Raw genomic sequence first — 7,442 nt, 5'->3', positions numbered from 1 at the left:
GTTCACAAAACATGCTAGGCAGCCACTACCACTCTACATGTAAAACTCACAACAGGGTCAGTCGTCCACTGTCAAAAAATGAAGGCACCCTTGGTGTGCCCAGTCTGGGTTGATGGACATGTCCAGAGCCTTGCTCATGGCAAGGGACAGTCCTAAGCCTCTGCGCACACACTAGATTACTGTGAGGCTCAGGCCAAAAAGCAAAAACCAGAATATCATATAGTTGCAGTTGGATTCTCATCTCAGGGCAGATACACTGACTGTATACCATGCAGGTGACATTCCTGTCCCAACAGATATTATGTCTATGAAAATAAAATCAATCTCCGTTGCTTTCTCTATTATTATTTTCTATTTCTACCTCTCCTCAATTAAATTCAGTGTACAACCCTCAACACACACCTGGGTGTACCACGACCTGCCTTCAGATCTTGTTGGGAATGCATGTGTAGGAATAGTGGGAATCCGAAAGCACAACCACTTTTTGCTTTACCGCACTCTCTCCAGTATTATTTTTGTTTATAGGAACTACAGAATTCATCTGTGTCCTAGCCTTCTGCCTGTCCAGCAGTGGTTGAGATTTCTTGGTCTTCCTACTTCAGCTTTGGTGGCTTGGTGATCAGGCTTGCCCTCCCATCATTGCACGACTCTTTCACAATTATTTCCCCTCAGTCGCTTTGTCCTTCATCCTATCAGCAGGAAAGCTTCTCCACCACTTCCTCTTAGTCTTTCCTGTATTCCTACTGCCTGATTCTTTAGTCTATTCTATCTTTTACTTCCTAGATACTGCATAAGGAGTTGAAGTGATAATTTTCTAGATGAGATAATTACTCCCCGTTATAACTCATAAGCTTTTCTGGGCAAAAGAAAAAGAGTGCACCCCACCCCCACTCACTATAAACTATTTTGTCCTGGTTCTGAAACTTCAGACAAATAACTGATGCTTCTCTTAATCAAGCCTTTGATCCAACTGGTAATTAGCCTCATCAGTAATTCCCGCCTTCTCGACAAACACAGAGATTATCACTTTTGCCAAAGTGCCTCCACCCAACAACAAGCCCAGGATCAACTCAGCAAAAGCAAGATATAAAAAATGATGCTAAAAAAGCAAGCTCTTTAAATATTAAGTTTAAAGCAAAAAGGGAATTAAATCAAACCCTCAATCAAATGTGGCATATACACTAACAGTTGTAAAAAAAGGAAATGTATTTTAGAAGCTAACAACTCGGGCAAAAAAGTATTGAAAGCCTGTCATGAAATGGGTACTTATTTATTCTTTCTCCAAATTCCATCTTAGTAGTTATGATATGAGATCATGGTAAACTTTCAGGACAAAATAAAGATTTTCCTTATAGAATTACCTCCACCACTCAACAGCATGATCATTGTTTAGGAATCATTTCTGTAACACTGCATTCAGATAATTCAGTACAAAGTTCCTGAAAAGGCCTGGATTATCAGTCCCTGAAGGGCACAGCCCAACTCAATAAGACCTGTAACAACAAGCATATGAAACCATGTTAACTAGCTGTCAGAATTATCATAAGAAAATGTGTCAATTCCTCCCTCCAGATGGGGGACATCCCTCAGCCACTCAAGCATGCTCTGATCACTCCACTATTGAAGATGCTGCCCCAAAGTCTCTTGCCCACCATCAGCCTTTATTTTCTTGCAAAGCCTAGCCAACATTTTTAACATTATGGTAAATACACAACTTGTAGTCACCTGGAACAATTTCCTGATTTACTTCCAGTCAGGAATTCAATTCCTACTAGGCCCTCAGACATCCCTCGTGAAAATCTGAAAAAGATTGCTCACCACTTTGGACACGGGGTCAAAAGTGCAATGATCATCCTACAACTCTCAGAATTGTTTATCAAATATAGTAATAGAGAATTTCTTGACTGTCTTACATTCAACTGTGTCCTCAGTTGAACAGTCCACCAATGGTTTGCCTAATTTCCTGCCAAGCACCAAACAGAGCAAAACTATATACCCAATTGTGAGGAAGTTCCGCAGTTAAAACCCCCCCGAAGCCTTGAGGGACCAATAGACTGCTCACCTTGGTTCCTGTGTGCTGCAGATGAGGAGAAAAATCCCGTAGTGCAACAAACGCTAACCAAGAACTATCCTTTCCCTCCCCAGGGCGGAGCTACCGTAGTTCCGGGATCTGAGCCAATCAAGATCAAGCACGTGAGCGAGGAAGGCGAATCCGGTGCCCTGAGGTGTGTTGTAAAGGAGCCGGAGACAGAGAGGAAGTTCGTCAGGAACCAGGAAGACACAAAGGAGGATTCCGGGGAGAGCGATTCCAGAAACGGGACCAGACGAGCAGACAAACCCCTACAGAACACGGGAACCTGAGCGTTAGTGGCGGAAGAAGACCCCGACGCTCAAGAAGACCCAGACGTGTGGTGGGAAGAGTGGTGGAGGCCGGGAGACGCGCAGGAGCGGCCGCAACCCAGGAGGGCTGCGGCTTGTGGCGGTATGTGCTGCGGGCACAAGGGTGTGTTGTTGGGTGGAGGGTGGAGTAAGGAACCTTTAAGGCCGCATGAGAAAGGCTCAAGCACTGACTCTGGGTGTTAAGCGGCCTTGGGGAATCGGTCACCCTCCTCCCTTTCCTGTCTCACTTTCCTGCATCACTATCCAGCACTACCCCGCCCCTTTCCAGAGAATGATACTTGTTCCAAAACTAAACGCGCAAGAAAGCAATTAAATCTGGGCAACAAAACAAAAGCCCTACGGATAAAGTGTACCCTATATATATTTTTTTATTTTTATTTTTTGACACTTCCGTAAGTCACCTGGGTGTGGTGGAAGAATAATTCCCCTTCCAATTCATACATACTCACCGCTTCCTTTTGTTGTGTTGTTCCATCCTTCCAAGCTTCCCCGGATCCCGTCCACTGGCAGGGGCATACCTAAAGAAGGAAGAAAGAAGCAGAAGAGCGTGAAGAAACGTTCTAAAGACCTTCAGAATAGCCTTATATATACTTGCATATGTACAGATTTTCCTATAACAAACTGGTATGAGTAAAGAATAAAACCACCACTATTAACCCATTACGGCCTCCTCGCTTCTGTTTCCACCCATCCCTCCGACAGGTGGTGTCAGAAGTGGGATCGGGGGAAATGGAGGCCGTCGTGACCAAGATGGTGGAAGGAAAAGAACATCTAGAGAAAATCATGGGACGCTTTCTAGAGGTGGCGGAGGCAGACTGGGTGTCCCTGCACAAAACCCTTCAAGAACAGAGTCATTCTTAGGAATCCATGATCGGCAAGTTAGCAGAAACCCTCGGTCAATCAAGAGGACATACCACCTTGCCCTCAGTTGTTTTACAAAAGTATGCCCCCGGAGAAGACCCTGATTTCTTTTTCTCAAACTTTACGAGAATGTCCAGGGCTGCGATGTGGCCAGAAGAAAAGTGGGGACAATATTTAGGCCCTCTTCTAACAGGAGACCTACAAGCAGCGTACCAGGCGGCCAATCCGACCGGTACTAACCCTTATTCGGATGTAAAACAGAGTATCCTGGAACATATGGGCATAGATGAGGAGACGTATCAGATTAAATTACGCCAGATGAAGTAAGGGCCACAAGAAAACCCCAGATCTCTGTATTTCAGGGTGAGAGACATGGTAGAGAGATGGCTTAAACCAACATCATCATCCAAAGAAGAAATCATAGAAAAGATCTGCCTGGAGCAGTTTTTAACATCTCTACATCCACCGATACAGCGATGGGTCAGGCAACAAATCAACCTTACATTAGACAGAGCGGTGGAAGCAGCAATGGCCTACTTCTGGGCTCAAGAGCTACAAAGAGGAAGAGACGACACGCCGTGGAAACAGTCTGGAGGGGCACCCACAAGACCTACAAGACCCACCAAGACTCCCTCCAACCCACGAAGATCCGAAACAGTGACTCTGACCCCGAGTCCTGTGACCGTACCACCAAGATCCTTCCCCCCCCCCAGGACCACAGTGTTTCCATTGTGGTGCCTTTGGTCACATCGCCCGGGCATGTCCACAAAAAGAAGAACCCATGGAGGTGGGGTATGCCCGAACCATGTATTGCCACTCCACAGGAAAGGACCTCCCTTTTCATCGAAAGGTGTTGGTTAACGGAGAACATCGAGATGCCTTGGTGGATACGGGGTGTCTGCAAAGCGTCATGCGGCCACAAGCTATTCCAGGGGGTGTTCCACGAACAACAGGGGTAGTTACTATCCAATGTGTCCATGGAGACAGCAAAAAGTATCCTACGGCTAACGTAGCTGTCCAACATCAAACAACTGATCCTCCAGTCCCCTTGAGAGTGGGTTTAATCCCAAGGTTACCTGAATCCTTGGTTCTGGGCAACGATTACCCCCATATTGACAATCTCCTCCAGGAGGCATTGAAAGAAGGGCATGAATGGAGAGAAACAGCTCCCTTCGCCCAAGACCCAGAACCGGATTTCAATAGAGGCAAAGACCGGAAAAGCCGAAAACAAAAGAAAAGAGAAAAGAGTAGTGGGTATCCGGCAATTCTCACTACCCCGGGCCAAGATCTCTGGGACCATGATCGTAATATTCACTCTGCTCAAAGGGAAGACCCTACTCTTCAAGAGGCCTGGCGACAAGCCACCATTCAGGAGGATCCCCACCAAGTAGGTCCCCAGTTTTTCATACATCAAGGCCTGTTGTACAGGAAGGGAGGAAAAACAATGCCAACCCAGCTAGTAGTACCCCAACCCTTTAGGGAGAAAGTCCTATTCTTGGCCCATAGCCACCTTTTGGGAGGACATTTTGGGACAGAGAAAACAGAGAAGGCTATTTTAGATAGATTCTATTGGCCAGGGATTTTCCAACAGATCCGTCGCTATTACAGAGAATGTGCAGTCTGTCAAAAGCATAGTCTATATGTACCCCCCAAGGTTCCTTTGAGACCTCTTCCGTGATCGATGAACCCTTTTCACGGGTGGGTATGGATATCATTGGGCCTCTTCTCCCTTCCCGTAGCGGATACCGATATGTATTAGTCCTTGTAGACTGCGCAACAAGGTTTCCAGAGGCCGTAGCTCTCCGGCATCCAAACACGACTCAGATAGCTAAAGCCATGCTTGACATATTTTCACGGGTGGGTTTTCCGAGAGAGATTATTACCGACCAAGGAACCCCCTTTACCTCAAGGTTAATGCAACAGGTATGCCATCAACTAAAAATCAAACAAATCCGCACTGCAGCATACCACCCCCAAACAGATGGGCTGGTGGAACGATATAATTCCACTCTTAAAACGACTCTAAAGAAACTGCTGAATTTGGAGGCAAGAAAGAGGGAGGATATGCTTCCCCTGGCCCTGTTTGCCATCCGATGCGGGCAACAGAAAAGTACAGGCTACTCCCCTTTTGAACAGTTGTATGGGAAACAACCCCGGATTCTCTTGGACATGGCCAGAGAGGACTGGGAAGAGGAGGATGACTCCAAACCCCTTTTAGAATACGTATCTGGTCTAAAAACTCACCTTAATCAGGTGAGAGAGATCGTTAGAACCAACATGGAGAGAGCCCAGTCCAACCAGAAAAAGCAATATGACAAAAAAGCTAGAGAACGTGCCTTGGAGGTGGGAGACAAGGCCCTTCTTATGATGCCCACCACAGAAATAAAGCTGTTAGGTCAGTGGCAAAGCCCCTATACCATCATAGAAAAGGTAACCCCAGTGACATATAAACTAGAATTAGACCCAAACAAAAAGAACACACAAATATATCATATCAATAGACTAAAAAAATGGGAGGGCCCCCTTCCGGTTTTAGTGGGAACCTCCTCCTTAGCTTTGGCGGAGCAAAGTCTCGACCCAGAATTACCTGACCCACTGAAGCAGGACTTGACATGTGCTCTACAACCATTAAAAGAGGTCTTTTCCTTGATCCCAGGTAGAACAACGGTCATAGAGCATGAAATTCATACCCAGCCTGGGAAGAAGGTGAGGTTACGTCCATAGTGTATCCCTGAAGCCAGGAGGGAAGCGGTAGACCAAGAGATTCAGCAAATGTTAGCACTAGGGATTATTGAACCGTCAAAAAGCGAATGGAGCTCCCCGATAGTCATAGTACCACCACCCGATGGGTCTATCAGATTCTGTATAGATTTCCACGAAGTAAACAAAATATCCCAATTCGATTCATATCCCCTTCCCAGGGTTGATGAAATTATAGAAAGACTCGGGAAAGCCCAGCATGTCAGCACACTGGATTTGTGTAAAGGCTACTGGCAGGTGCCATTAAGAGAACAGGATAAGGAAAAAACTGCTTTTTCCACTCCCAAAGGCCTTCATCAGGGTATTACCTTTTGGCTTGCATGGTGCACCGGCAACATTCCAGAGGCTCATGAACATCATTTTGCAGCCATATGCCGAATTCGCCGCGGCCTACATAGATGATATTATCATCTACAGCTCCTCTTGGGAGGATCATTTGAAACACCTGACCCAAGTCATCCAGGCACTAGGTGACAGTGGATTGACCATTAATCCCACCAAGAGCCGTTTAGCTGCTAAAACTGTAAGGTATCTAGGGTACCTTTTGGGGTAGGGCTTCATTAGACCAAAAGAGGAAAAAGTTACGGCCATCACCCAGATTCCCTTCCCCAAATCTAAAAAGGATCTCAGAGCTTTCTTAGGGTTGTTGGGATATTATAGACGCTTTATCCCTCACTTTTTGCAGATAGCCTCACCCCTTACTGATCTCCTCAAAAAGAACATACAAACGGCAAAACGACTTCAGTATCCCTCACAGAAGAAGAACAGGCATTCCATAACCTAAAACACAGCATTACATCAAGACCGTTTCTCTTAAGCCCGGACTATGCCAAAACCTTCTCGTTACAAACAGACGCATCCGAAAAGGGTCTTGGAGCTGTATTATCACAAACAGATGACCAAAATCAAGAGCGACCAATTATATACATCAGTCGAAAACTCTTTCCCAGGGAGGTTCACTATGCAGTAATTGAGAAGGAAGCTCTAGCAATCAAATGGGCCGTTGAATCTCTCCGCTATTACCAAGAAGGACGAGAGTTCCTTCTTTATACAGACCATGCCCCATTAGAATGGTTATCGCGAAACAAAGGACATAACCCAAGAATCTTACGATGGTTCCTCACATTGCAGCCCTTCCGTTTTACCATCCTCCATAGAAAAGGAAAAAACCAAGCCAATGTGGACTATCTGTCCCGATACCCTTTAGATCTCTTTCTTGTGAACAAGAATCTTAGGGGAGGGGGATGTGAGGAAGTTCCACAGTGAAACCCCCCCCCGAAGCCTTGAGGGACCAATAGACTGCTCACCTTGGTTCCTGTGTGCTGCAGATGAGGAGAAAATTCCCGTAGTGCAACAAACGCTAACCAAGAACTATCCTTCCCCTCCCCAGGGCGTAGCTACCGTAGTTCCGGGATCTGAGC

This window comes from Triturus cristatus, chromosome 5_2, assembly GCF_964204655.1.
Source record: "Triturus cristatus chromosome 5_2, aTriCri1.1, whole genome shotgun sequence".
Lineage (NCBI taxonomy): Eukaryota > Metazoa > Chordata > Amphibia > Caudata > Salamandridae > Triturus > Triturus cristatus.
Note: the sequence above shows the minus strand (reverse complement) of the source record.